At 47.8% G+C, this 6,015-nt stretch overlaps 1 long non-coding RNA gene across 1 annotated transcript in view; it reads right to left on the reverse strand.

Annotated features, from left to right (window-relative positions):
• Positions 1 to 6,015, reverse strand: part of LOC136168471 (uncharacterized) — a 36,816-nt gene that overhangs the window by 11,440 nt on the left and 19,361 nt on the right. The gene's annotated exons all lie outside the window — the stretch shown is intronic.

Raw genomic sequence — 6,015 nt, forward strand, 5'->3', positions numbered from 1 at the left:
CAGAGAAGATGGCTTGCAGACCAAGACCTGAGGGGGTCCAAGGGAAGGGTGTCAGCCACCACCTGCCTTTTCCTGCAGGCTCACGTCTACCTGCCCCCATAATCACGTGCCTCGAACCCTCTCCTTGCGGGATGCAAAGCACAAAGCCCGCAGGATTGAGCCTGGGCAAGAGATGACCGTCCTCTCTGATCTACACAGCATATCCCCTCACACCCATTCTCAGTGGGGTTTCCAGATTGTGGGGAGGCCTCTGAAGGGGACACAGGGGCAGAGTCTACCCTACCAAGTTTCTACCACCCCACCAGGCTGTCCCTTGGGGAGCAGGCCTCAGAGAGCCCCCAGAGGACTTGCTCTGAACCAAACAGACCTCACAACTGGGCAAGTGTGTTGCACAGAGAATGGAATCTCTTGGATGCAGCGTCAAGAATAAATTTTTTTTTCTCTTTTTAAAAATGTATAAAAATCATTATACATAGCACGAAAATATTAAAAAAGTGTAAATCATCCTCATCTTTCTCAGCAACTGCATAGTCCCTCCTAGTCTCTGCAGGCCTACAACAAGGTCACCTTTAAAACACATTTTAAAGATCAAAACACAACATCATTAGAGTAAGTCTATGAGACTATGTCAAATTTTAAGTCCATTTTGTAAGCAGAATCATCAGATTCAATCTCTCAGTCTTTTGAATTTTTCAAACACTCAGGGATTTCTCTTAACAGATGACATTCATTGGGCACTCCCACTTGCCAGGCATAGGGAATGCACACTCCTTGCCCCCAGAATTCCCAGTCTGAGCTATGCTTTAGGTATCAGGGGAGCAGAGCATCCAGGGAGTCCAGAGAGAGCTCCCAGCTTATCTTCGAGGGTCTGGAAGGCTTCCTGGAGAAGGTGATGTTTGAAGTGAGGCCTATAGGACTAGTGGGTGTTGTCAAGCCAAGAAGGAGGAATGGTTAAAAAAAAAAAGAGAGATTATGAACAACATGAGCTTGAAGTCTACTTTTTAGAAACTCCTGAGAAAAGCTGCTATTTTCAGCTCCCTTTCAGAGGTGGAGAGGAGTCTGTTGCCTGGGGCCTTCACTCCCTAGAGGGTTCCGGTGCCAGCTGCCTGCCCCTCTGTTTACTGTTCTGGGAGGTGGCCCAGCCATAAAAACTGTGTGCAGTCTGCCTGCCTGCCCTTTGCTCCTGGGGCACATTACAACAATGTGCGAGGTGGATCCAGTCCCCACATGAGTCCCTGAAGAGTAGAGGCTCTTCTCTCTCCTCCTTCTCCTCCTGGTAGCCTGGGAGGCATCATGGCTTAACTGAGGATGGTGGACATCTAAGACATGGGGACCTGGTGGAACCAGGGGAAAGGACCAGGCTTCCAGGAGCAGAGGAAGAAGACTGGTGGCAGGGTGGCTAGCAGTGATTGAATATAGTTTTCTGACCTTCAGAAACATTTGCTGTGTGACCCTTGGGTAATTGCTTCCCCCCTTTGAGCCTCATTTCCCCATCTGTAAGACAAAGGAGCTTGTTCATCAAGGGAAAAAAAATGACTGTGGTCAAGTAAGTTTGGGAAGTCCTGGAGACTCAACCCTTCTGGGATAGTCACAGTGGTGCATTAACACATCAAAGACTGACAAGTCCCACAGCAAAGAAACCCCCTGAATTTTCTTTAATCCAGCATTCCTCATGCTTCACTATCCAGGAGACCCCTACTGGCATCTACCAGCACCCCACAGAACACTGTGTGCTCTGGAGTGTGGGGCTGGAGGGCCACACTTCAGCTGTGACTCAGTGTTTAGTTAGCAAGATTTTGTTGTCACAAGGCCTGGACTCCAGCTTGGCTACTCCCAAGTTGTGAGACTTCAGGCAAGTTACTTAGCATCTCTGAGCCTCAGCATCCCCATGTGTCAAATGGAAATAAAATACTCTAAGCTGTCTCAGAATTGTGTTTAGTACGGGGCCTGACATGCAATAAGTCCTGTGTTTTAGCCACCTGCTCCCAGGGCTGCTATATCCTAGGGTGAGACACTGGCAGGCCCGACTGTTGCTCTAACTACCCTGCCCCCAGGGCTGAGGACAGATGGCGGCTGGGAGGATCTGAGGCGGAACAAACCTGTCCCCAGCTACAGGAAGACCTCTGTGGGGCTGGAGGTCAGTCTCCAGGCTGGCAGGCTGGGGGAGTTGCAGCTGCTGTCTACTGGAAAGTCCGGGGGTTGGGTGAGACCCACAGGTTGGGCTGGCCATCACCTGTCAACTGCTGTTTGAGCTTCATGGGAAAGGAAACTGATCTAAGACAACTTCCAAGCAGTGTCTTGAGATGCCATGTGAGATAATCCATTCCCTGCCACACAGACAGTTCCACCAGATCTGGGGTGTTGTAATGGCTCAGGAAAAGGACCCCTCATGTACTGTCAGATCCTGCAGTCACCCCAGTGCTAAGAGGTGTTCGGGTTTTCCTATCAGGAATGAACCGGTGCTGCTTCTGCATTGCATATAGTGACTTTGTGCCTCTCCCCTGGCTGGGTGGCAGGCCCTGAGTTGGTATTAGAGATGGGAGAAATGTGGAGGCAAAAATGAAATCTGACCTGGCCTGGCTGTGCAAGGCCCAGGGCCTAGTCATGGCCTCTAGCAAATCCGAAACATGCGTGTTAGCACTACATTTCTGTAGACCCCTAACACCATGTTGAGAACCTGAGTCTTGTGGACAAGACTCTGTCACTGATGGCCAAGAGCCTGGTGTGGGCTGAGTGGAGAGGGCCACAGATCAAGACCAGGGAGGGACTCGGGGTTGGGAGTGGAGTATCCACACAGGGGAGGTCTCTAGCCAGGAAGCCGACCTGGCTTTAAGTGGATGAGATGCCCAACCAGTGGGACACAGAAGCTGGAAGCAGAGCAGGTGTAGGATGGGGCAGCTTCAGAGGGTATGGCCGCTCCAGAACTACTTTCTCTGAATCTCACCAGATGGACTAGCAGTCTGGATCCTCATCTTTCACAGTCACCACTGGCTGGTGTAACAAAACACATGCTCTTCAGCGATAAAGTCTGAACATTTAAGCAAACTAAAAATGTTTATTTATATGCATTTAAAAATATCTTCCTATATAATAAAAGGAAGTACATTTTCATCTCACATTTTCTTTAAGACCAGTACATATCCCCATTTTTCTGGTTTGATGTGAGACTAAGAAAAATAAAGGAGAGGGAGAGGGAAGGGGGAAAGAGAAATAGATTATTTATTAGGTTTGGATTCCTAACTAGTTATTTTGCCAAGTGGTACCCAAATTTCCCCTTGGAGGGGGAAGGGGTAGTGTTGAGAACAACTGTCAAATGTGCTCAGTGGCAGAACTCATGGCCAGTTGCATGATCATAAAATCAGAGTTTCAGAGGGTGACTGACTCATGTGGACAATGTCTTGTGAAAAATGTTGGGGGGGTTGTTTGTTGTATGAAGTACAGACTTTTCCAACAAGGGCTGTGGTGATGAGGGTGAAGATGGAGGAAGCTACGATATGGAGGGCAGAGCCTGGGTGGGGTCAGGCTCCTTGATTCCTCGTCTCACTTGCCTCTACTTCACTGAATGATTTTCCAAGTCCTGCTTCCTCTGGGCCTACTTTCCCCATGTGAAAGGTGAGCCCCAGTGACTACTGGTGCTGTTTGGTGGTCACCTCATGATGTGTTTGAGAATGGCTAATGTCCCAGCCCCATTCCCTTCTCCTCCTCTAGGGCTGGCTCCCTCCAGGGCTGGATCTCGGGGGAGCAGGTGCTACTGGGAAGTGGCAACAAGGAGGCAAGTCTTTTAGGGTTCCTGAGCCAATGCCTTGTCTCTACTCCCTGTTCCCATGCTTCTCTGCACCTTGCTTAGTCTAATGAAATCTACAAGTCAATGAGAGGGAGTGGTTCAGTCAAGCTGCCACCCATCCTGTAAGAGGTGTGATGGCAGCCACAGGCCCCTGGATCCAGGAACCACTGACTTTTGCCTCTCCCCAGGCATGGCCTGGAAGCAGAGATCAAATTGCCAACATCTGTTGGATCATCGAAAAAGCAAGAGAGTTCCAGAAAAACATCTACTTTATTGACTATGCCAAAGCGTTTGACTATGTGGATCACAACAAAATGTGGAAAATTCTTCAAGAGATGGGAATACCAGACCACCTTACCTGCCTCCTGAGAAATCTGTATACAGGTCAAGAAGCAACAGTTAGAGCCAGACATGGAACAACAGACTGGTTCCAACCTGGGAAAGGAGTACATGAAGGCTGTATATTGTCACCCTGCTTATTTAACTTATATGCAGAGTACATCATGAGAAATGCTGGGCTGGCTGAAGCACAAGCTGGAATCAAGATTGCTGGGAGAAATATCAATAACCTCAGATACGCAGATGATACCACCCTTATGGCAGAAAGTGAAGAACTAAAGAGCCTCTTGATGAAAGTGAAAGAGGAGAGTGAAAAAGTTGGCTTAAAGCTCAACATTCAGAAAACTAAGATCATGGCATCTGGTCCCATCACTTCATGGCAAATAGAAGAGGAAACAATGGAAACCTTGAGAGGCTTTTTTTTTTGGGGGGGGGCCTCCAAAATCACTGCAGATGGTGACTGCAGCCATGAAATTAAAAGATACTTCCTCCTTGGAAGAAAAGCTATGACCAACCTAGACAGCATATTAAAAAGTAGAGACATTATTCTGCTGACAAAGGTCCGTCTAGTCAAAGCTATAGTTTTTCCAGTAGTCATGTATGGATGAGAGAACTGGACTATAAAGAAAGCTGAGCACCGAAGAATTGATGCTTTTGAAATGTGGTGTTGGAGAAGACTTTTGAGAGTCCCTTGGACTGCAAGAAGATCAAACCAGTCAATCCTAAAAGAAATTAGTTCTGAATATTCATTGGAAGGATTGGTGGTGAAACTGAAGCTCCAGTACTTTGGCCACCCGATGCGAAGAACTGACTCATTGCAAAAGACCATGATGCTGGGAAAGATTGAGGGCAGGAGGAGAAGGGGACAACAGAGGATGAGATGGCTAGATGGCATCACTGACTCAATAGACATGAGTTTGAGCAGGGTCCGGGAGTTGGTGATGAACAGGGAAGCCTGGCATGTTGCAGTCCATGGGGTCGCAAAGTCAGACACGATTGAGTGACTAAACTGAACTGACTGAGGCATGGCCTTAGGCCCTCCTGGCTTTATCTTCAAAGCGCAAAGATTTTAGTGAAGTGGGCATACAACCTCACTCCTCGAAGACAGTTTCCTCAGGTGCAAAATGGGGATGCACAAACTTGACTTTCCAGGCTGTTGGAAAGAACTAAAATTTAGATATTGGATATGAGCTCATCAATGCACACAGTAGGGCTCAATGAATTCCCTTTCACTTCACATTCACGGCTAAGGGCCTCCTTTCTTCCTGGGTCTGGAGAGGCCCTGCCTGCCCTGTGAGGCCAGGCTTAAAGAAAGGAGCAGCTGGGTGGGACCTAAAAACCACTCCGCTCCAAAATCACTGCAGACGGTAATTGCAGCCATGAAACTAAAAGATGCTTGCTCCTTGGAAGAAAAGTTATGACAAACCTAGAGAGCATATTAAAAAGCAGGGACATTACTTTGCTGACAAGGGCCTGTATAGTCAAAGCTATGGTTTTTCAAGTAGTTATGTATGGGTGTGAGCGCTGGACTGTAAAGAAGGTTGAGCACCAGAGAATTGATACTTTCGAATTGTGGTGCTGGAGAAGACTCTTGAGAGTCCTTTGGACAACAAGGAGATCAAACCAGTCAATCCTAAAGGAAATCAACGCTGAATATTCCTTAGAAGGAGTGATTCAGAAGATGAAACTCCAATACTTTGTCCACAAGTCGACTCACTAGAAAAGACCCTGATGCTGGGAAAGATTGAGGGCAGGAGGAGAAGGGGGTGATGGAGGATGAGATGGTTGGATGGCATCACTGACTCAATGGACATGAAAACTCCAGGAGATAGTGAAGGACAAGGAAGACTGGCATGCTGCAGTCCATGTGGTTGCAAATAGTCAGACACGAT

Source organism: Muntiacus reevesi, chromosome 1 (assembly GCF_963930625.1).
Source record: "Muntiacus reevesi chromosome 1, mMunRee1.1, whole genome shotgun sequence".
Taxonomy (NCBI): domain Eukaryota; kingdom Metazoa; phylum Chordata; class Mammalia; order Artiodactyla; family Cervidae; genus Muntiacus; species Muntiacus reevesi.